The sequence below is a fragment of the Silene latifolia genome, chromosome 3 (genome assembly GCF_048544455.1).
Source record: "Silene latifolia isolate original U9 population chromosome 3, ASM4854445v1, whole genome shotgun sequence".
NCBI lineage: Eukaryota > Viridiplantae > Streptophyta > Magnoliopsida > Caryophyllales > Caryophyllaceae > Silene > Silene latifolia.
Genome location: NC_133528.1, coordinates 47,468,785 through 47,495,268, shown reverse-complemented (window position 1 = coordinate 47,495,268; position 26,484 = coordinate 47,468,785).

The following is a 26,484-nucleotide window of genomic DNA, read 5'->3' as shown; positions in this document are numbered from 1 at the left end:
TTCAAGTACATCAAGGTCATAGTGTCACACATGTGATCCACACCAAAACTTGTCGAGTCCACAATGTCCATTTTCTCGAAAATGACCAACAACCACATCCCATATGCTAACACGGCGCTTCTCTACTATCTTAGCAAGATGATCAATGTGAAAGAACATCAAAGCGGGTAGGTTAATTTGAAGGTGTTTAGCAAGATAAAAGATCAACCACATGTCTAGCACACCACACAAACCACGGCTCTCATTACATGGGATCAAGGTTCTATAAATGAAATTGAAAAAGAACCGATGGTTAATTTTGATTTCTCGTGGCTTAAGTGTGATGGGGGATGAAGCTTTTGGACTTAGAAACTTTGTGACGGTCAAGGAACTTATACCATCTATAGTCGGCCAACCACCCTTAGGAAATGAGGACAACCCGGTTGTAGGAATACCGAGTAAATTCCCGACAATTTCAACATTGAGACACAAGGGTTTGTTATTGATTACGGTGGTAAGACTACTCGATTGGACATCGACTTTGACCGTAGTATAAAATTGAAAAATCTCCGCTAAATAAACTCGATTATAGATATTAAGAAGATTCTCCCACTTTTGTGCATGAATTGCATCTTTAAAGAATGTAAAAGCGGGGGACGAATCATACCATTCGAGTTCATAGCGACGGCCCGACTTAAAGTTTCCTTGAATGACATGCTTGCAACAATCAAAGATCGCCTTTAGAAAGCGATACCCATGAATAATCTCGAGTACCTTGGACTTGTTCTCATCGAGAGGTTGCTCAATAGCAATCATAGCACTATTCTATTCATCATCAATTTCCTTAGCCATTTCCTCCACTTTTCTTTTCCTTGAGATCAACCGAGTGGACACTCTCTTAGCTTTGCCTTTCGTTTTGGGAACGGTTTCCTCCTTGAACAATTTGTCATCATCAAAGACGGCATTCAATTTCTCCTTATAAATTTTCGTTTCCACAACATTTGCCTCAGTCACGGTTTTGCCTCTCCCTTTTCTCCTCTTATTACCAACCATATCCTTCAACATCTCATCACTACCCACACTCTCTTTCGATTTCGATTTTGATTTCGATTTTGATTTCCCATTACTCTTTTCAACCGATTCCTCCACACTTTTCTCAACACTCTTTTCTTTTTCCTCACCTTTTTCAATTGATTTTTCAACACTCTTTTCTTTCTCTTTTTCATTGTTTTTCTCATTCTCCTCTTCTCCTTCATCTTTCTTTTCCTCACTGTTTTTCTCTCCTTCTTTTTCGACATCCTCATCAATAATCTCCTTTTCATTCTCCTTACCAACACCAACATCAACTTCCTCAACTTCTTGAATAATTGGAGTACCATCATCATCAACTTCACCAACAACCCGTGAGCTTCCTTCTTAACCCTCGGTTTCGGTTGCATGCGGCATATTCAAATCGAATTTTTGATTTAAAACTCGACTTGAGAGTCTCCTAGCTTCGGCCGCTGTTTTAGGACGATTTGTAACTGATTTCTTTCTTGTCATTGGGGCGTTTGGCACAAAGACTCGAGGTTTCTTTGGTGGTTTTTGATTTTGGACATTTTTTAAACCAAGACTCTCGGATTGAGGTTCAATCGATAAAGTTTTCGGCTTGTAGGAGTCTCGGATTTCCTTCAAAGTTTTAGGTTTAGTCGATTTTGGAGGCATTACTTTTATAGTGAAGGTAAAAGTAACGATTGGAAGAGGAATGCTTTTGACGGTTTTAGAGAATATTTGAGGAAGATGTAGTTTTTTGAAAATTTTGAAAGTGAGAAGGGACTAGGGAGGTCATTATTTAAGAGTTGAAAATTATACGTGTAGTAGATGAGGTGGGTGAATAGTGTTTAGCTTTTTTATTTGATTGGTTGAGAGGAAGGGTGTGTAGCCGGTTGTGTGGGTTTAGGCGGCTAATTACATGGGTAATGGGGAAAGTGAGATTTGATGGTTAGATGGTAATTGAGTGGCTCCATGTGAACAATATCTTTACCCATTGGATTTACATGCAAATTAATCATTTAATTCATTGAGTAAAATTAACACATAATCACTTATAAAAAACATGTAAACATCTACTCTAGTCAATCATCGAGGGCAAGTCGTCATAAAATTTTACGCGGAATCCAACAAACCAATTTCCAACCGAAGTTTTACGAATTGTTCTCTTTCAAGAGGTTTTGTAAAAATGTCGGCTATTTGATCTTCCGTTTTACAAAATTTAAGACGAATTTGACCTTTTTCCACATGATCATGTAAAAAATGATGTCTTATGTCAATATGCTTAGTCCTTGAGTGTTGTATATGGTTCTTTGAAATGTTAATGGCGCTAGTATTATCACATAAAATTGGAGTTGAATCAAATATAATACCATAGTCCCTTAGTTGTTGTCGAACCCAAAAAACTTGCGAGCAACACAATGCGGCACTTACGTACTCGCTTTCAGCGGTGGAAAGAGCAACGGTGTTTTGCTTCTTAGACGCCCATGAGATCAAACACGGACCTAAGAAAGTAGCCATCCCGGATGTACTCTTTCGATCAACAATGCTTCCGGCATAATCTGCATCCGAGTATCCTAAAAGCTCAAAAGGACAATGTGAGTGATACCAAAGATACAAATTAGACGTTCCAACCAAGTACCTAAGAATACGTTTTACGGCAATGAAATACGATTCTCTAGGACTAGCTTGGAAACGAGCACATAGACATACACTATATAAAATATCCGGTCGACTAGCGGTTAAATAAAGTAGTGAACCGATCATACCTCGATACATCATTTCATCAACTTTCTTACCATTCTCATCTTTGTCAAGCTTTGTGGACGAAACCGTAGGTGTAGAGAAAGGTTTAGAATTAGTCATACCGAACTTACATAGCATCTCCTTTATGTACTTTTGTTGATGAATCATCACACCATCTTGAGTTTGCTTGATTTGAAGCCCAAGGAAGAACCCTAGTTCTCCCATCATACTCATCTCAAACTCAGATTTCATTAGTTCCGAAAAGTACAAATAAAGGAGTTCATTCGTTGCACCAAATATTATGTCATCGACATAAATCTGTACAATCAACAGCTCACCACACTGTGACTTTATGAACAATGTCTTATCCACCGATCCACGCACAAAACCATTTTCCAAAAGAAATTTTGACAAGCAATCATACCAAGCTCTTGGAGCCTATTTTAAACCATAAAGCGCCTTGTCCAATTTAAAAACATGGTTTGGAAATTCATTGTTCATAAAACCCGGTGGTTGCTCCACAAAGACTTCCTCTTCTAAATAGCCATTTAGAAAAGCCGTTTTGACATCCATTTGAAAAAGTTTGATGCCTTTGTGAGCTGCAAAAGCTATTAGCATACGTATGGCTTCAAGCCTAGCTACTGGTGCGAAGGTTTCTTTGTAATCAATACCTTCTTGTTGTTTAAATCCTTGCACCACTAGTCTAGCTTTATTCCTTACGATATTGCCCGAATCATCTAGCTTATTGCGAAAGACCCATTTGGTACCAATCACGGTACAACCAGTAGGTCTAGGGACAAGATGCCATACCTCATTCCTTTTAAATTTATTAAGTTCCTCTTGCATTTCTATCATCCAACTCGGATCTTCAACTGCCATGGTGATGTTCATTGGTTCAATTTGTGAGAGGAACGTATGAAATGCAAAGAAATCATTGAGGGACGACCTTGTTTTCCTTCCCGAATTCAAATCACTGGTCAAGTTAGAAAGGGGGTGAGATTTTTGGTGTTTCCACTTCTTTGGTACGATTAAGGATGGTGAGGCTTCTTTGGGTTCTGACTCAACAGTTCGCTCAACTGTAGGTTCTGGTTCATTTTGTGTTTGAGGGTTTATTTCTGTTTGTTCGTTTTGTTCAAGTGTACCCTCATTTCCCCTGGATGTCGTAGCCTCATTTTGTGGTTCAAGTGGTTCTGTTCCCCCTGTCTCTTGGCCAGTTCCTTCAATCAACAGTTGATCCGACTGTTGATTCTGCTCCTCTTGTTCGTTCTCCTCGTGTACATCATCTATGTCATGTTGAATCATTCCAAGCTCATAGTCCTCATCATCTTCATCATCCTCTTCCTATGTATTAGAATGAAAAATACTAGACTCATCAAATATGACATGCACACTTTCTTCCATTTTCATGGTTCGTTTATTATACACTTTATAAGCCTTGCTACGATCCGAATAATCGACAAATACGGCCTCATCACTACGAGCATCGAATTTACCCAAATTATCCTTTCCATTGTTGTGAACAAAACATTTGCTTCCAAAGCATTTCAAATAGGATAAATTAGGCTTTCTTCCTTTAAGCAACTCGTAGGGTGTTTTGTTAAGCATTTTTCGGATCATAACACGGTTATAAATGTGACATGATGTGTTGACGGCTTCGGCCCAAAAATTCTTTGGCAACTTACTACTAATGATCATAGTCCTATCCATGTTTTCAAGTGTATGGTTCATACGCTCTACAACCTCGTTTTGTTGAGGTGTAGCACACGCGGAAAAGTTATGGCTAATACCGTGCTCATCACAATAAGTAATAAATGAGGAATTTTCAAATTCGGTTCCATGGTCGGATCTCAAAGATATGAGCTTTTTATCAAACTTGTTTTGGACCTTTTTCAACCAAATTAAAAACTCATCAAATACTTCATCTTTAGAACTCAAGTAGAGAAGCCAAACAAATCGTGAAAAATCGTCAACAATCACACATAAGAAACGACTACCTCCTTTACTTCTAACACGCATAGGACCACATAGATCAATATGAAGTAACTCAAGTGGTTTAGATGTACTAAAGAACTTTTTGGATTTAAATGAGCTTCTTACTTGCTTCCCCTTAGCACAATCATCACACAAACTATTAAAGTCGAATTTTATGTTAGGAATGCCGTCGACTAAGTCAAGTCGCTTAAGGGTGTTTAATGTTCTAGCATTTACGTGACCTAATCTCTTATGCCAAAGCCATGGGTCGTTCTTTTTCAAAGTACTCATACAAGAAATGGTACGACTAGACAATGCAAAAAGAATAGTCAAGTAAACATCTTTAACACGTTTTCCTTCTAGAACAATTTACCTTGTATTACCATCTACGACACGACATTCACTAGCACAAAATTCAACAATATTACCATTATCACACAACTGAGATATGCTAAGGAGATTATGCTTCAAACCTTTGACAAGCAACACTTTGTCGACACATTGTGACGATGACTTACCAACCTTCCCGATTGCAATAATTTTACCTTTCTTATTGTCACCAAACGTCACAGTGCCACCATTGTAGGCTTCTAGTGAGAGAAATTTGTTTCTACTTCCCGTCATATGACGTGAACATCCACTGTCCAAGTACCAATTGCTGCTGCCTCTCACTAATGCCTATAAGAAATCAAGAGGTTAGTTTAGGAATCCAAACGAATTTGGATCCTTTTTTGTGAGTTGCATTGTTAATCAAATCTTTGCGAACCCACACCTTTTTAGTAACCTTGATGTTCTTGTTTAAGTCGTTTAATCTGTTAGGACAGCCATTAAATTCATGACCTGTCTTACCACAAAAGTTGCAAATAATATACTCAGGAAGGCCTGCATATTTTCTCCTTCGAAAATCAGTCTTGCTTGGTTCCTGATTTCGAAAGTTACAGTTCACTGAACTGTTGCTTTTGAAACCAAGTCCAGCTTTCTCTTCAGATTTTTGGGACTGATTTATGAGGGAGTCTAAAATGTTTTGGCTACCTTCCCATTTCCTGTAAAACTCTTTAGCATCATGCAACTCTTTGGTCAATGTTTCAATTTTAGCAAGATGGTCAAGATTTAGTTTGCCTACTTTGTCGAAAGCGGATTTAGCATGAATACATTCATAACTAAGCAACATAGCAATTTTTTCAAGTTGCTTATTATCATGTCGACACGAGGTAAGGTCAGCCGGCAGTGAGTCTCGTTCTTTAATCAAAAATCAACTTGAATAATTACAGACTCGTTTTCTGTTAAGTTCATATACCTATTATTAGACTCCTCTAATAGTGAACTAATTAACTTGTTAATTATATGTTCTTTAGATCTAGTGCATGCATAACAAAATGAAAGATTTATAAGAAAAACAATGTCCCTTACATTGTTATATATTTCGAAATATAGGGCACAAGTAAGGTCTCCTTCCTTCACTTGTTCTTGAGCTAAATATGATGGACGATCCTCCTAAGACTCCAAGTATAGAAGCCACTCCAATAAATTGCACCCAAGATTAATCCCGAAAATTCCTACTAATATTAACTAGATATGTAGTAGAAATGTTCCCTTAATATTACTAATATTTCTAGTATTACTACCTCTAGTAATAGTTTGATGTGTATTAGTATTTGTGAGAGATTTTTGCAATTGCATGTGAGGAAAAGTAGAGAGGAAAAACAAGCCAACAACAACTACAAAAATGAGCAACAAAATGCTCATCTTATAAGGCCAAAACCGGTGGCCATTCCCCATATAGGGAATCTTGTTGCTTTTGTTTTTACTCTTTGTTTAGTGTAGGTAGAGTCTAAGGAGCATGTGTGTAAGATGTAGCATGAAAAAGCTTGTGTGATATGTCACAATCACACAATAACCAACACAAACAAAAGACAAAAGAGCATCTCTTGTGCTCTTAATATGACCGAAATATTGGACCATTTTGGTCTATTTTTGCCTTTTGTCATTTGTCCCACAAATGCTTATAAGTCATATGTTTAACTATCTTATATAATTAATTATTAATGTAATCATTTAACACTTAAATATTACAATTAATAATATAATATACACTCCACTTTTTGAGTAGTATACTACCATTATATCAACATATAATGGGTCCCATAATAACTAGTTAGTTAAAATTACAACTTCTTGTAACTTTAAATAACTAATTACCTCTACCTCAAAACATATATAATACCTCAACTAATTTAGTAATTTAACACTTAATTACTAAATTAAATCTTATTTAATCACATTACAATAAGACGTAAAATTGCACTCTCATAATTAAAGAATTAATTAATCTGTATCGCATACAATTAATTAAATATCTATTTGGGCCTCATCCTATAGGTGTGACCTAAAGGGATCAACTGACCACCACCGTCACACGACAGTAATGTCAAACTCTAGTTAGCCAATCATTACCGATTAATGACGGTCAGTCGACTATATAAAGAATCATCCCTTACGTATTCTTTGTATGAGATTTAATAATGATATTTAAATCATGTGATCGCACTATTGTTGAGGGCACATTTCCCAACAATCTCCCACTTGTCTTCGACAAGTGTGCGTCACTAATTCTCTTGTCCTATTACAATCTCCCACTCAATGCAAGGTGTCTTGCAGGTCGTACTTACATTTGATCATATCTTGAGTGGTTTTCTCGATCTGGAGATTAACTGACTGGCCGGAATTATCTATCATAGATGCCTTCCGAGCGTGGCCACGCATTTCCAGTTAACTACTCCTCGAGTGGCCTTGAGATTTTAAACAACCCTGACAAGGGGTGGACAATTCTTATCGCCCTATTCCCTTCGTTCAGCCACAGTCCATCATAACCCAAAATATACCCAGTTTGACCTCATTTACGAAATCGTAGAGTATAAATAAAAGTTAATCAGAAGTTGTGCCAACTTGGGCGAATAGTCTCTAATCAAAAGAATTGACTCATAAGAATACTATAGTAGCTCTTGCCATGACCAGGCTTTATGAATTACCAGAACTCTATAAGCGGTCACTGCCCGACAGATTGTCCCATACAGTCTGCCTATGTGATCGACTAGTCATCCCATATGACTCTATGGCACTTGAACTTGCCATTAATCGCATCACACACTCTAGTCACTTCGAGACGTCACCTCATATAAGTAACTAGGGGCGAATACCATGTCAATCCAGTTCACTTTAATGGTGTTCAATTTGTCTCTACAACCCATTCGGATACGACAAGGTAGTGGGTGAGTTTAATAAAACTCAAACGATAAATGCGATTATCACATATGAATAGTCAATACACTATTACTACTTCATATTCTATAATCTTTAGTGTATTATAAACACTAGTTTATGAGCAATAAAAGCTTGGAAAGCAGATATACCCGATATCTATATATCCAAACTTTATCAATTGCTATTTCCTTCAATTCGATGTTATCTCTAATAACTTGAATTTATCCAGGTATATGTCTAGACTACTTACTAGACATGGGCTCTTTAACTTGAAAGATGGTCCCACTGTTATCGCATAACTTGTGACAAAATCATTTGTAGAGGGATTCACCCTTAATCCCTTCATTAACGATTTTATCACTATTTACTTAGATTCCTTTTGTAGTATTTGCAGTGCACGAAACTAAAACACTTTTCTTAGTTTCTAACTCTTTAGTCAATAAGTCACCCTAGGATTTCAGCAAATCCTTTTGGTTTGGAAACTAAAGTTTGTGCAACCCTTCAACACATAACTTAGTTTATCATCCAAACATTTGAACCAATCCTTAATTTTTTTCAAGAATCTCTTTAAGGCTTTCACAAGCCATATCATGGGAATTATCCCTTTTATTGACTTATTGTGCTCTCAGCATATATCACATCATGGCACGTGCATCTGTTGGCATACATGATCATTCTAATGGCGGAAACATTAGAATTTTATTTTATGTGATCAACAACTTAATAGGTTCAGTGAATGATAATGACTCCATCATTGTAATTCCACTTTCATCAACATGAATAGCCTATTCAACCTTGTTGATGTACAACATATACGAAAGAACTTATCCTCATAAGACTCTTTACTCTATGCCAATATTCTCTCTCATAGATTCCAAATCTAGAATACTTTGCATCCCTTTCCAAGTCTCCCAATTACTCTTGCCAGAAGAGAGAATTGGTACATTATTCTCAATAAGTAATATGTTATCAACATATCAGACATGGAGAAACAATTCTAGCTCCCACTTATCTTCATGTATAATCATGATTCTTCAATCATGTGAATGAAACCATCCACTATTATCACATGAATGAAAAACATAATCCTTTAATGCTAGCTTAAGACCATCTTGTGATCGCTTAAGATAGCTACACATAATATGTTAGGATTCTTAGATCTTCATCTAAGGTTTCGTGTTTCAAACACTTCCTTCTTTAAAACACTTCCTTCTCTAAATTCCCATTTTAGAAAAGCGAATTTTAATCTCATTTGCCATTCTTCATTAAACTGAAATGCGGCAATTCCTAACACAATTTATCTTGATCAACATCTTCATGTAAATCTTATGCATTGTGTACTGTTAAGCTCTATTTACCTTTGAGTAGACCCTTTCCTTTAAGTAAATCTACTCTTGAGTAACAATTTTCGGATTGTAATACTATGGCTCGTGTGTAACAAGGTCATGATACTATCACTTTCACAAAGTAATATTTTTAAACAATAAGACATGTGCGATAAACTCCCACTGAACTATACTTCCATTCTATCTTCATAGACCATAGTTCATCTATGCTCCCACTCTATAATTCTATTACTTACACAAAGTAACATTTCAACTATAAGTGATGTTTGTAACGAATCAATCTACTCCCACTCTATCTCTCAGAAATACATCTATTTTCTTGAGAGATAGCTTTGTGAGGTACAAACATATATATTTAACGGAGTATTAGGAGTTTTCTTGGACTATGTATTTGCTTTCAGAAGCCCATCCTAACATGGCAGCTTGATAATATACGAGTCTTATCCATGTCATCTGTTTAATAGACTCTCTATTCTAGGTATCTCATGGTTGACCATCCGTTTAGAATAATGTGTCCATATGGTATCGAGAATTCCCTACTTGATGAGTTCAAAAACTCATTACAACTTTAATTGATCTTACATAAGTAAGTTGTTACTTTTAGTAATGATGACATAAGGAGAATCAAATTCATAGCTTATGGACATATAATGATCCCATCATCATAATCGTCTATTTGATCAATTTAAATTGTTTATCTAATGTTTCTCTACGCAAGTAATTTATGATGATGATTTTAGAACAAATAACATAATAAAACAAGTGATTTGGGTTGAAAACCAAATCACCAATATCCAAAATACAACCCTTGTTTAAAGGATACAAGCCAATTTCCAAGTCACACAAGGAAATCAAAATAGTTCTAAAAAACATGAAATACATCATAAAATTAAAGACAAAGCAAATAAAAGCCAAGCTTCCATTGATCCATCACCACGGTCGGCTACTCTAGCTTCCCACATGATCCTCTAGGCTTGCTTCTCCTTGCCTTTGTCCTTGGTAGGAGGCCCTATTTACAATAAAAAGGGTAATCATCACAACTTGTATCACATACTAATTGAGATTGAAACATAAAAGATAGGGATAATTATACACCTACTGGAATAACCTTTCCAGCTTTGATGTCGCCAAGGTACTTGGAACAGTTTCTCTTCCAATGCCCAACACCACAACAATAGTGGCACTTGTCCCCGGTGGGGGCACTGTACTTGGGCTTGGAGGTGCTAGCTTCACAAGCTTTAGCTATATTCCTGTTGGAAGTTCGCTTCTTCCCCTTCTTCCCGCCTTTCTTGAAGGTTCCCTTGCTCTTATGATTGACATTGAGCACATCTTTGGTGGTGCTAACACTTAGCCCCATGTCCCTTTCAGCTTGCACAAGCATTTTTTGCAACTCATCAAGGGAAACCTTCTTATCATACATATTGAAATTCACCCGGAATTGAACATATGCTTTGATTTTGTTGAGGGAATGAAGAATTCGATCAATTACGAGTTCATTGGGAATTTCCACCTTATGCATTTTCAAGGTCTCAACATGCTCCATCAACTTGAGCACATGAGGGCTCACCTTTTGGCCCTCTTTGATGTTAAGATCAAAGAATGCGGAAGTCGCCTCATATTGAATGACCCTAGGAGCTCGTGAAAACATGTTCACAAGCTTCATGTAGATCTCATGAGCGGTGCTAATCTTTATAGCACTTCGTTGGAGTTCGGCCTCCATAGCAAAGATCAACACATTTTTGATCGCGGCCGACTCCTTTTGGTAAACCTCATAGGTTTGCCTAGCGGCGGGGGTGGACCTAGCATTAGGTTCGGAGGGAGATGCCTCGGTAAGGTAACGAAGCTTGTCGTCACCTTGCGCGGCCAAGCGAAGTTGCGCGTCCCAATCGGCGAAATTAGACCCATTCTTTTCTAACTTACATCGATCCATGAAGGATCGAAGCCATGACACATTGGTAAGTGTGGTGGAACTAGTGGATGCGGACGTGATTGGAGTTGCCATTGCGGTTGATAAAACAAATTTGACTACAAAATAGGAAATGAAGGAATTAATTATCATCTATCGTTTTAATAATACTCGTAAATTTAACCACAAGTATTGCATTTATATAGTGACCTCCACCCAACAATATAAATGATTCCGAGATCCAAATTCATATCAATACGGGTACGGTAAGCCGAGTCATCCCTTATTAATATAACTCGGTGGATTAACTCTTTAATTGATTCTACTTTTAGAACTCTCGGTTGATAAAAATTACTCTAATTCTCATCTTTAGCCCGAAACACATGCGACTACGGTCAACAATACTTCCGTTGAGCTCAATCCAAATTTCGATGTAATAACATTTTACTACCCCACTTCGCCAACGTAACAAGGTTTGTATTACGGTAAAGCCGGCTCAACTCCCTTATGAAATTGGTACTTCATGGGTTTCTACTATTTGGTAAGGCTATTTCTCAATTATTATATGTGAGAGGTCTTGTCAATTTATTATCTATCATGTTTTAAGTGAACTAAAGCGGTGAACTACGATAATTATAATTGACACGGTCGATGACTCGATATGATATGCATGTGTTGTTATAGCAATTTGGCAATGCATGTAACATATTAAAAGAAATGTAAAGCAATAAATGAAATTCCTAGTATGGCCTTCCTAAAATAGAAAATCAAATAATCTATTACATATTCGGAAACCAACTCCTTTGGTCCCTTGAATCTTCAAGTGGCACGCCTCCCAACACACCGTCTTCGTCGGATCACCTTTCCGAATGGCACCGTCTTTGAAGATGCTCCATAATTACAAATAATAATAAAAATACAAAGCTATTCCTATTATACATTTTTAAAATGGAAAAACTAATAAAAATAAATAAAAGTGATACGAGATCACATTAAATTACAACCGAATCAATATTCCCTTTCATTACGGGTAATATCGATTAAAACTAAGATCATACTAAGATAAAATTACATAATTCAAAATTATATAAATAAAAGACATTCAACAATTAAAATATGCAGCATTATAATATGTACCTATCATGCCAAATTATATGCCAAATCGCCCTATTTAACTTATGTCGTACATATAACCCGGTTTTATGGAAATGCCTGATAATAACCTTTTAAAATCACTAATTAACACTTAAATCACATCTAAGCTCAAGTTAGTTATCCTAACACTTTTTAGGACTCAAAAATTAGTCATCACTAAATTTTTGACAATAATTCAACTTGATTTAATTTTATGCTCATTTTTTACCTTAAAATCATTATTTATATGAAATAAATCCAAATTAAATTATAAAAATTTCAAAATTTGAATTTTAAATTTTTAAACATTATGGAATAATTCCATGACACTCATAATGTCAAAAAATATGGTTAAAATTTTCGAATTAATTTTGAGAAAATATAGTTGCATTTTATCGGTTTTATCTCATAAAATACATAAAGTATCCGAAAATTAATCCAATAATTTTTACAACTTTAGATCTGATTATTGGGATATTAATGAAACTTAAAATAATTTTCTCAAGCTATGCAATACTTTTAGCTAATTTTGCTAAAATAGTCACTATTTATGCCATTTTTACTCTAAAAATCCATAAATCATGCTAAAAAGAGATCTTTTAATCTAGAAATTTACATACTCTCTGTAAATTATGCATGTGACATCATATTAAATTATCATGTCTTAATTCGATATTTAACTATTTTTAACCATTTTACCTCTTTTAATCCATTTTTATCTCATAAAAATCATAAATCATGCAATATTAATCAAATTAACTCAACTTTTTACACACAACTTGTAAAATATGCATGTGAGGTCATATAAAATTTCCAAGGTCAGAAACTTAGTTTAACTATTTTTAGCATTTTAATTCCCATTTTAGTCATAAAAATGTAATAAAATGACCAAAAATCATTAAAATGAGCAATAAATTTCCATAAATCATAAAAATGACCTAACAATATTTTAGGACCAGAATATATAACATACATGGTGATTTCGTGGCTTATACTTATAAATCACAAATTTTTAGTTTTATATGTTAACCTTTTAACTCGGAAAAATAATAACCGACTATGCATGCAACATCCTTATGCTCTGATACCACTTGTTAGGTTCATATACCTATTATTAGACTCCTCTAATAGTGAACTAATTAACTTGTTAATTATATGTTCTTTAGATCTAGTGCATGCATAACAAAATGAAAGATTTATAAGAAAAACAATGTCCTTTACATTGTTATATATTTCGAAATATAGGGCACAAGTAAGGTCTCCTTCCTTCACTTGTTCTTGAGCTAAATATGATGGATGATCCTCCTAAGACTCCAAGTATAGAAGCCACTCCAATAAATTGCACCCAAGATTAATCCCAAAAATTCCTACTAATATTAACTAGATATGTAGTAGAAATGTTCCCTTAATATTACTAATATTTCTAGTATTACTACCTCTAGTAATAGTTTGATGTGTATTAGTATTTGTGAGAGATTTTTGCAATTGCATGTGAGGAAAAGTAGAGAGGAAAAACAAGCCAACAACAACTACAAAAATGAGCAACAAAATGCTCATCTTATGAGGCCAAAATCGGTGGCCATTCCCCATATAGGGAATCTTGTTGCTTTTATTTTTACTCTTTGTTTAGTGTAGGTAGAGTCTAGGGAGCATGTGTGTAAGATGTAGCATGAAAAAGCTTGTGTGATATGTCACAATCACACAATAACCAACACAAACAAAAGACAAAAGAGCATCTCTTGTGCTCTTAATATGACCAAAATATTGGACCATTTTGGTCTATTTTTGCCTTTTGTCATTTGTCCCACAAATGCTTATAAGTCATATGTTTAACTATCGTATATAATTAATTATTAATGTAATCATTTAACACTTAAATATTACAATTAATAATATAATATACACTCCACTTTTTGAGTAGTATACTACCATTATATCAACATATAATGGGTCCCATAATAACTAGTTAGTTAAAATTACAACTTCTTGTAACTTTAAATAACTAATTACCTCTACCTCAAAACATATATAATACCTCAACTAATTTAGTAATTTAACACTTAATTACTAAATTAAATCTTATTTAATCACATTACAATAAGACGTAAAATTGCACTCTCATAATTAAGGAATTAATTAATCTGTATTGCATACAATTAATTAAATATCTATTTGGGCCTTATCCTATAGGTGTGACCTAAAGGGATCAACTGATCACCACCGTCACACGACAGTAATGTCAAACTCTAGTTAGCCAATCATTACCGATTAATGACGGTCAGTCGACTATATAAAGAATCATCCCTCACGTATTCTTTGTATGAGATTTAATAATGATATTTAAATCATGTGATCGCACTATTGTTGAGGACACATTTCCCAACATTTTCTTTTTCAACATCAGAAACAACAGTTGAGACAACTGTTGATTTTGACGAGCTAGCAATATTCGTGAGAGCAGGTTTTCTTTTCTCAATTTCTTAATTTCTTTTGTGAGTGATGGAATGATATTACTTTCTTTTATCTCGTCTAGACACTCTCTAAGACCAACATATTCTTCAACAATTTCCTCAATTTGAATTTGCAAGTCATAGATTTTATCATTTTTAGCTAGACTCTTGTCAAGTACATCATCAAACATCAAACAAAGCTTATCTTTAGAAAGATCGAGTTCTCACCTTGTTCTTGAGATTAATTACCTTGATGTCGCAGTCATCGCTAGAGTCGTCGGAATGAGCCATATGGCAGAGTGCGGATTCTTTCTTTGAAGACTTGGGTCCGTCAAGATCAAGACGAGTTGTCATACAAACTTTGGCATCTAATTATTCCTCAAGGACTTCCTCCTCATCGGAATCAGATACACCCCATATTGCAGACATGACTTTATACTTAAAATCTTTCTTTGCAAAATCTCGTTTTTCTCTAGATTTGAACTCATTTCACTTGGGGCAATCTTTGATAAGGTGACCTTTCTCACCACATTTGAAACAAGCCACCGTTGAATAAGATCTCTTCTTTTGAAAACGTTTTCTATTAGCATTGTTGAACTTCTTAGGATTGTGACTATTGATCATATATGCCATGTTACGTGAGTACATGGCTTGTTCGTCATCTCCATCATCTTCCTCATCACTTGAGGTTGATTTGAGAGCGAAATCTTTAGCTTTGGAACTTTCACCCGAGCGCTTTGCGAGACTTAACTCGTGTGCCATGAATGAGCTCATTAGCTCATTGAGGGACAATTTGGACAGATCTTTAGCCTCCTCAATAGCTGTCACCTTCGGTTGCCATTTATCACTTAGGCTACGAAGGATCTTTCGGACTATATCCTCGGATTCGAACTCTCTACCTAGACCCTTAAGTTCATTGACAATACTAGAAAAGCGAGAAGAAAGACAATTGATTGACTCATCTTTCATCATATTGAACATCTCATATTGTTGCATGAGAAGGTCAATACGATGCTTCTTGACTTGAGACGTTCCTTCATATGCAAGGTTTAAGGTGTCCCAAATCTCTTTAGCCGAGGTACATCCGGAGATGTGATTGATATCTTGTTCACCGATGCCATATTGAAGAATGGACATGGCTTTAGAATTTTTCCCGACTTTACGATAGTCTGCCTCGACATAACTGTCCTCACTTTTTACGGCACTGTTCCCATCAGAGTCAGTAACCGTTATAGCAAAGGGGCCCTTTTGAATAATGACCCAACACTCATAATCCGTACTTTTGACGTAGTGTTCCATATGGTGCTTCCACCAGGAGTAGTTATCCCCTTTGAAGATAGGGTACTTAGTATGTTTCCCGTCCATGACTATAGGATCAACTCTCTGGTAATTAACCAGCTATCAAGAGCACAAAGCTGTGATACCAATTGAAGAGTCACGGGCGAGAGCACCTAAGAGGGGGAGGTGGTGAATTAGGTGTCTATTTAAAAATTTAAGCTTAATGAAAGCTTCTTTTAAAACTCTTAAACACTTTAAACAATGCATAGATGAAAGGAGAAGTCGATACTTAAAACTAGAGAGTTAGAAGTAATCAACAACGATTCAGCAAGCAGAAGTTACAGTGTACTCAACAGTTGATTCTGTAGATAAAAACGTGAGTAGAGTGTGCAGCGGAAATAAAACGAAATAGACACGACAAACGATGTTTTTAAAACTGGTTCGGTCACTACTCCGCGACCTACGTCCAGCGCTATTTTGTTAAACGTCTTAGAAGTAAACTCATACAAACTAAGACCACCCCGAATAATAAAACAACTCCCCAACCTACTCCAGTTGCTAATGCTTAAAAGCTACTCCGCTTCCAAGACTTTTGCTTTGGGCTACTCCGCCGAAAGACTCCGTGCTTAAAGCTACTCCGCAATAAGGCTTTTGCTTTGGGCTACTCCGCTGAAAGACCCCGTGCTCAAAAGCTACTCCGCTTCTAAGACTTCATGCTTAAGGATAACTCTATCCTAAGACTTTGGTTTGGTTCTACCCGGTTGTTACAAGACTCCACTTATCTCAATGTTGTTCACTTAATTGAACGGAGGAGATAAAGTTTAAGTACAAAACACGGGATCCTTGAACACGACTAAACGACTAGGTGCAATACAATAACTCAATAAAAGACTCAAAAGATAAATAAACAAACTTGTAAAATGATTCAAAGATTTGAAATGATAAACGGTTTTGCAAAGTTAATTTACTCGATTGAAAGCTTAAGTCTTTTTCAGTTTTAAACTCGTTATTGCACACTTGTAAAAATGAATTAAGCAAGCTATTTATAATGTCCAAGTAGTATACTTTACACATTAAAATATCTCACACTCATAAGCACAAGTGATTAAAATAATGTAAGTAGTTTGCTTGGGCAACATGCACAAGTCAACCGAAATCTTCTCCAAGCAACCGAGTATTGTTCCTCAAGAAATCGGTGCCTAAGATTGCAAGAAATCAGATTGTGCACACACACAAAAATAGGTTGGGTTTTTCAACAAGAAACAAGCATAAATGTTTGTGTTTATGGGAACCATAAAAATTTCCATAAATGTAAAAAGCAAACAACCCATTTATAGAAAGTGTCTTATTGTGCAAGCAAACTCCTTAGCAAGACATTGAAAGCTTTATTTTCTTCAAAATACTTCACAACATTTCCAGAAATCATTTGTGATACTTGAAAGCATTTTAACAAAGATTCAAATAATTTCGAAATATTTCTTTCAAAGACGAGCCTTAATTAACAGTTGATCAATCGTTGTTTTTTTGCACCTAAACGTAAATTCGAGTTAAGGATCTCCTTACAACACATGACTTTAGCACTAATGACAATCTTCATCTTTGATCTTCATGATGACATTCTTGATAACCTTGAATTGACAATTGGAGCTTCATGCTATATGGTTAAAACTTAAGAGGCACATAATTAAATAACAATGAGATTAATTTGTCTTAAGGCATCATCAACACTAACTTAATCAAATTGAGTCTCTTCATTCTCTTCCAATGCCCAACACCATTACAATAGTGGCATTTGTCCCCGGACGGGGCACCCTTCTTGGGCTTAGAGGAGCTAGCTTCACAAGCCTTTCCTTTGTTCTTGTAGGGAGTTGCCTTCTTTCCCTTATAGCCACCTTTCTTAAAATTCTCTTTGCTCTTTTGATTAATATTGAGCACATCCTTGGTGGTGCTAACACTTAGCCCCATGTCCCTCTCGGCTTGCACAAGCATTTTGTGCAATTCTCCGAGAGAAACTTTCAAGTTTTGCATAATAAAATTCACCCTGAAGTGAACATATGCCTTAACCTTATTTAAGGAATGAAGAATTCGGTCAATAACGAGTTCCTCCGGAATCTCTACCTTTTGCAATTTTAGAGTCTCAACATGATCCATCAACTTGAGCACATGAGGGCTAACGTTTTGGCCCTCCTTAATGTTTAGATCGAAGAATGCGGATGCCGCTTCATATTGAATGATCCTCGGAGCTTGTGAAAACATGGTCACAAGCTTCGTATAGATCTCATAGGCGGTGCTAATCTTTATAGCACTCCTTTGGAGTTCGGCCTCCATAGATAAGATCAACACATTTTTTATCGCGGCCGACTCCTTTTGGTAAGTCTCATAGGCTTGCCTAGCGGCGGGGGTAGACCTAGCGTTAGGTGCGGCGGGAGAGGCCTCGGTAAGGTAACGAAGCTTGTCGTCACCCTCTGCGGCCAAGCGAAGTTGAGCGTCCCAATCGGCGAAGTTGGACCCATTCTTTTCTAATTTACAATGATTCATGAAGGATTGGAGCCATGATACATTGGTGAGAGTGTTCGAGCTAGTGGTTGCGGATGAAATTGGAGTTGCCATTGCAATTGAGAAAACAATTTCGACTACAAAATAGGAAGTGAAGGAATTAATAAACATCTATCGTTTTAATAATACTTGTAAACATTTTAAACAAGTTTTCAGCATTTATATAGTGACCTCTACTCAACTATTATAAATGATCCCGAGATCCAAATTCATATAAATTCGGGCACGGTGAGCCGATTCATCCCTTATCAATATAAGTCGGTGGATTAACTCTTTAATCGATTCTACTTATAGAACTCTCGGTCCATAAAATTACTTTAATATTTATCTTTAGCCCGGAACACATGAGACTACGGTCACGAATACTTCCGTTGAGCTCAATCCAAATTTTGATGTAATAACAATTTACTACCCACTTACCAACGTAACAAGTTTAGCACCCCGGTGAGCCGAGCCTACTTCCTTATGAAATTGGGACTCATGGTTCTACTATTTGGTAAGGCTAATTCTCAATTATTATTTAGTGAGAGGTCTTGTCAATTTATTATCTATCTCATTTTAAGTGAACTAAAGCGGTGAACTACGATAATCATAATTGACACGGTCGATGACTCGATAAAATAATATGCATGTGTAGTTATGGCGATTTGGCTATGCATGCAAACATATAAAACAAATGCAAAGCAAAAAGATAAAATCCTAGTATGGCCTTCCTAAAATAGTAAATCCAATAAATCATTTACAAATTCGGAAACCAACTCTTTTGGTCCCTTGAACTTCATTTGGCACGTACTCCAAGGCAACATCGTCTTTGTTGGACCGCCTTCTCGAATGTCACCGTCTTCAAGGAACTCCGAAATTAATAAATTACATAGCTTTTCTACTTTATACATTATAAAATTAAAAACAAAATAAAATAAAAGTGATACGAGATCATAATAATTACAACCAAATCGATATCCTCCTTCATTTCGGGAAATACCAATTAAAAACTAAGGCCATACTAAGTACAAATTACATAATTCAAAATTATATAAAAATAAAATATGACAATCATAAAAAAATACAGCATTAATATATGTATGAAACATGCCATGTGATATGCCAAATCGCCCTATTTATGCTAATATCGTATATTCGGTCCAGTTTTATGGATTATTGTGACTATTAACTTATTAAAATCACATAATATTACATAAATCAAATCTATGTCCAAGTTAATTACCCCGGCCATCTTAGGACTCAAAAAATTAATCTTCACTAAATATTTGACAATAATTCAACTTGATATTTTTATTATTGCTCTTTAAACACTATTATTCATAATAATAAGGAAATAATTCCCAAAAAGTCATAAAAATTCGAAAATTTCAAAATCACAATTTTGCATATTCTGAAAAATTCCCAAAATTCGAAAATTTAAATAAAAATTTGCCCTTAGATTATTTTAATTTATTTCACAAATAAATCGTATAAAACATAATTTTAACCCTTTAATTCCAAATTAAACATAAAATTATGCAATAAAACAAAATTAAAATTTGAATATTCTAAATAAGTTTCTATAACCTGGAAATGACAAATTTTTAAGCCCAAAATCGAATTTTTATATTAATGACTATTAAAGTTGCTATTTATCAATTTATATCACATAAAAATTAATAACCATTTAAATCATATGAAATTTAACATGCAACTTTAGATCTGATGTTCATATCATATATACAACATTGGGAAAAAAAATTCATGCCATAAAATTCATTTTAGCTATTTTTGCTAAAATGGTCACTATTTATGTGATGTTTACATCTAAATATCATAAATCATGCAAAATAAAACCATTTTATCTCAAAATTTACATACAGTGTGTAAATATTGCATGTGACAACATAATAAAATTTCATGGGCAGAAATGAAGTCTAACCATTTTTAACCAAAATACCTCTATTTAATCAATTTTTATCATGTAAAAATCATAAATCATGCAATATAAAACCATTTTATATGAAATTTTACATACAATGTGTAAAATATGCATGTGAGGTCGTGTAAACATTACAAGGTCAGAATCATAGTCTAACTAATTTTAGCATTTTAAGTGACATTTTATTCAATAAAATGTAATAAAAATACTAAAAACATATTAAAGAGCAATAAAATGCCATAAATCATATAATGACCTAAAATCAATTTAGGACCATAATGTTTAACATGCAAAAATTTCGTGGCCTTTATCATCATAAATCACAAAATACAAGTTTTATATGTTAACATTTTAACTCAGAAAAACAAAACCGATTATGCATGCAACAACTGTAACACCCCCATATTCAGAGGAGCCTTAACTAGGCCTTCCTTAGCATATAAGGGAGTTACCATCTCGGTTGTCCGAGGTAAGTAATCATCAAAAGTCGATAAAAGAACATTTATAGTTATATTACAAGCGTTACAACCAACTTAACAAAATAAAGGTACAACTCATTGGCTACATTCTAATATTATCAAATCTCGTGAAGACTCATCCCTGCCCGGACTCCAGCTATCAACAACATCAACACCTACTAAGACAGACTGCTCACCATAAGGGATCACGGCAGATACATAAAACAACAAGACAACCACACATGGTCAGTACTGAGATAAGACACGACAAAACCAACAACATCTATCAACACGACACAACACAATCAAGCACACACACACGCACACCCACTCCAATCAACCTCTGTCACCGACTGTCCACTGGACTAGTCCTGCCAGTGGGGGACCGCAGCCGTACCCACCAAATCCCCGCTCATCATACTGAGCGATAACCCTGTCCCATTAATGTGCACATCCCTTCCCGTGGCGGGTTCCACGGAGGGCGAAACTAGGGCGTGAAGCCACTCCCGCAAGTGACTCCACTCAGCCGAGAACGCATCTCGAGAACCAGAGACAAACAATCACAGACAGCTGCAATACAACACAACCAACAAACTGTATATACCGACCGACCACCGTATATATGCTGCCACACAAACACAACCACAATACAACCACAATGACACAACAACCGACACACTAGACCATCTACAGAAACTGAGTAGGTGAACCTACCTTTAAGCAACTGCAACCATTCCATGCCAACACACGCAGGACCCAGCAAACAAGCACCACCTATACACACAATACAACCACCTATCACTACTAAGAAAACCCTAACTGCAAGGACAAGGATACGGATGATGATGACGACATACCTACAAGAAGGAACCTGGCAAAAGACCGCTACCCGACTCAAGCTATGCTCTCCTAAGGCACAAGAACCTTCAAAGGCTTCCATGGAGGCTATATGGTGAAGGGAAGGGAAAGAGGCGACCTAAGGATCTGAAGAAATGAGGCGGAAATGGTTTGCGGATTTAACAAAACACGATTATAAACCCTCGCTGAAAACCCGTTACTCGATCGAGTGTCCCACATACTCGATCGAGTGTCCCCTACTCGATCGAGTATCCTAGCTACTCGATCGAGTAGCCTCTACTCTATCGAGTACCACCCATAACTCACGACCCAAGGTAACTTGGCACGCACTTCTAAGGACTATTACCGTTCCCAAGGTCAGTCAACGCTGGTTAAAGGGTCTCTAAAAGGGCGGGTATTACAGTCTTCCCCTCTTAAAAGAACTTCGTCCCCGAAGTTCAACTCACCTATCTCAATGCAAAAGACACGGGAACACAACGACATCACTACTCTTCCGACACAGGCCACTACTCCCCGGAAATATCATCCCCCATGTCATCATCATCAACTGTCTAACACTCTATATAGGTCGACTCTTACAAGTTACTACTTGAAATACCACCCTCATTACACAAACCGGCACAACTAACGATTACCCAACACACTACAAGGTTACACTTTCACTTAGCAACAACCAACAACGCGAAACATGTCACTTTATCACCACTAATGTACTCAACAATATAATTTTATTCCAACACACGGCCTCATGACTATCTTTCTATGGCCGCCTTTTAAGTATACCATTCAACTTTACTTCAACATACAAATTACTTCCACTAACAAGTGTAAACAATTATACTTCCATACAAGAGATGTGACTAAAGTCGTAGAAAACGTTATAAACAAACAACAACATAATTTCAAAATCGGCCTTTTTATTTTGCGACATTACTCTTCCCCTCTAAAAAGGAACTTCGTCCCCGAAGTTCACCACCAAATTACTACATATGTTACTTACTACTTACATCTTGACATTACTCATATATCCAAACCATATTATTCATTATTGACATTACTCATTAGTTAGACGACCATTAAACCATAAAACATATGTAAGCATATACGAATAACTAGCCAACGTCAAGAGTGCATGTTAGTATCATATGTACAAGTATATAACAAGACGCAACTCCGGTGAATAATTAGTAAATATGACGGATGTAAGATTAAAGCAACAAGAAACAATTACAACTTCACTATTCGTTGCAAAATACGCCTCTAAAAACCAAGCACAACTTCCAACATATGAAACGAACGGTTCAAACACGTTACTAATCATTAATAACCATGTTAAACACCAAACATGTAATTATATAACCATTAAACAATTTTAATTTTTACGAAAGTTCCTGTAACAGTGCTACTCGATCGAGTATATAGGGTACTCGATCGAGTGCCCGCTACTCGATCGAGTGTCTTGGCTACTCGATCGAGTGTCTTGGCTACTCGATCGAGTAGCCCGGAGATCAGAATGCCTCCTTTCTGCCACACCTGTAGCTACTCGACCGAGTATGGGGTACTCTGTCGAGTACCTACAGTCAAAATCTTGGAAAACTGTCATACCCCGCATATATATATATATATATATATATATATATATATATATATATATATATATATATATATATATATATATATATATATATATATATATATATATATATATATATATATATATATATATATATATATCGTCACATAACCTGAGTCGGGATGACTTCCCGACTCCCAAAATCCTGCAATAAAGTCAAACTAGCAAATCCGGCCTTATGGCCAACCATACAAATCCCAAAATAAAAGTTCTAACTAACAACGACCACCACAATCTAACACCATCAACCATAAACAAAGATAAAGAATAGGAGTATCACTTCTGCTGCTGCTGCTGCTGCTCCTCCATCACCTCATCTCCACCACCATCTCCTCCCGACGGGCCCGCTCCCGATGACCCAATACCCGCATCAACTCCCGCTCCAGCACCAGGGCTCACATACCATGGGGTCAAGCCACCATAAGCAAAGGACTGAGGTGTCCCCCAAGCTGACTGATCCACCCCGTAAGAGTGGAAAACCCCACTATAGTCCCCGACTCCACTCCACCACACTGGATGCGGTCCCTATCCCCTGAGTGTACGCCATCTCATGCATATTCCGGAGTGTCAAAGTAGATGACACTCTCTCTGCCAAAGTAGCTCGAACGCGTCTCCGGGGTGTCGAGGTAGGGGTAACACGGAAAAGGGTGATGCTGCGGTGGTGCTACCAGTCGTGGTCTAGTCTCAGCGGTCCTCTCCCTCACTCGACGGGGTCCTCTCCCCAACCTAGGCCTCTCCTCCACTACGGCTGCATTCTCTCCCTTCTTCGGCTCGGGCATCACCTGGAGGATCGTGTCATCAATGAGGTACGTCCGCAACTGTCGAGGTCCATCATCATCCTCCTCCTCCTCATCGGAGTCCACAGCTACAACCACCGGGTCTAACGGCTCTGTCGGTGGGAGGTGCTCAGGAGCCGGAATCTTCATCCAGCTCATGCCCCATACCCTCCAAGCTAGGCTGCCATCAGCTAAAGTTCTCAACCATTTCAGGTCGAGGTAGTAGTCGCGGTCCATAGTAGGCACCGGTGTAGCCAGAGGAACATACTCGGAAGAAGCCTTAAAGGAGGTTAGCTTTTCAGCTAGCCGAGTGGCGATAGCGCCACAACTCAAGTACCGGGAAGTGGCAGTAGTCATCAAAGCAAGGCTAGCACAGACCATGGCAGGAGCATTAAAGACCACCCTCTCGGTCCGCTCAGGGTTGAGGTAAGACATCAGAAGCAACACCTCATGATTGTTCAGTTTACTAATATCCGGTCTATCATACAGGAGGTTCGAAAGGGAACGAAGAAAGATCCTCAAGGTAACGTGCTGAACATCATTAATCAACATGTTGCTTGAGGTGGGAGCTGGCTTTCCGGTAAGACAAGGCATTAGGCGGCAGACACCGCACTCAGAAGGAATTTCACCGATGGAATCCTTGGGAGGCTTGGCCAACCCAAGGTGAGACGCGAAAAGGTCCATGGTCAACAGAAAACTTGTGTTCATCAAACGAAACTCAACAGTCTGTGCAGCTGGCTCGTATTTAAACGAGCTCATAAACTCCAAGGTAAGAAAAGGGTAAGTATGCTTCCTCAGACGGTACAACCCCGTAAATCCCAAAGTCTCGAATATGTGACGGACATCCGTCTCAATTCCCAAGGCAGACAGAAGTGTGGTATCCACACAACGGGTAGGCCTCATTTTGCGTTTCTGCAACGCCACAAAACGCTTTCTCTGTTTAAAATCTACAAATACCACCGTAGGGTACTCCGGTACCGCGGGTACTATGGGTCCACTACCTTCCCCAGGCTCGGGCTGTGAAGCCCTCCCCCTCTTGCTCTGACGGGTCCCTAAGTTCAGTCTCGGCATCTGTTTCAGCATATGGTTTAAACAAACTTGCATAGGCATGTAAAGCACATAATTCATACAATTGAACTTTGAATACTTAGCTAGGTACACACTTTCACCAACAAATTCCCAATTGATATGTATAAATTCAGTTTATAGTAACTCAGACGATCTCTATCGTTGTGAAAAGTTTAGCATGACAAACACAATCTACTCAACCAATTCTGACATCCTAGCATGATTCAAATGCTATTCTATATATATACTTAATAACATGTGAGATATTCGTACATGCTCATAGAAAGGTAATTTAAAACATATCATCATCAACCTTCAATATTAGAAACAAACAACTCAATTAGACTTGTCAGACGGTCTCTCACAACAAATGTGATTTTGACATATTCACCATCAATTAACATCACCATTATCATATTGAAGTTTAACCCTTACTTAAACAATCATATCCAACACCAAATTTCAAATATAGAAAACGAATTTCAATTTGGGGCACTTTTAAGACGGAGTTTTAAGGCAACTTTTAAGGTGAAAATCATTAAAATCCAACTTTCAACATAGTATATACAACATGTAGTACTCAATTTCATCATCTAACATGTAGAAAACAACCCAAAATAAATTTTGATTTTGTAACCCTAGAAAATTTCGGCTTCAATTTGGTAATTTCTACTCTATTTTTGGGATAATTATTCATTAACATTCATAAAAGGAAAGCATGTGAATCGTATTACAACAATTTAAAGCAATAATTTGCCTATGTGAATCGCAAATTTCAGATTACACCATCATTCCAACAAATTCAAAGTAATAGAAACATGTAAATGAGGAAGAAAATCATACCTTGATTAGATAAGGAAAGTAAAAGAACGAAATTAACAAGCAAATACCCAACTTAATCACCACCAACACTAGAAGAGAGGAGAGTTTTGTGAGAGATTTAGGTTTAGGGTTCGAAATAAGAAGAAAGAATGAGAGGCATAAGAAGAATTAGAGGTTTTAAGAAACCCGTAAGAAGCTCGGTACTGTAGCCTACTCGATCGAGTGCCCAGGGTACTCGATCGAGTGCCCAGGGTACTCGATCGAGTGCCCAGGGTACTCGATCGAGTGC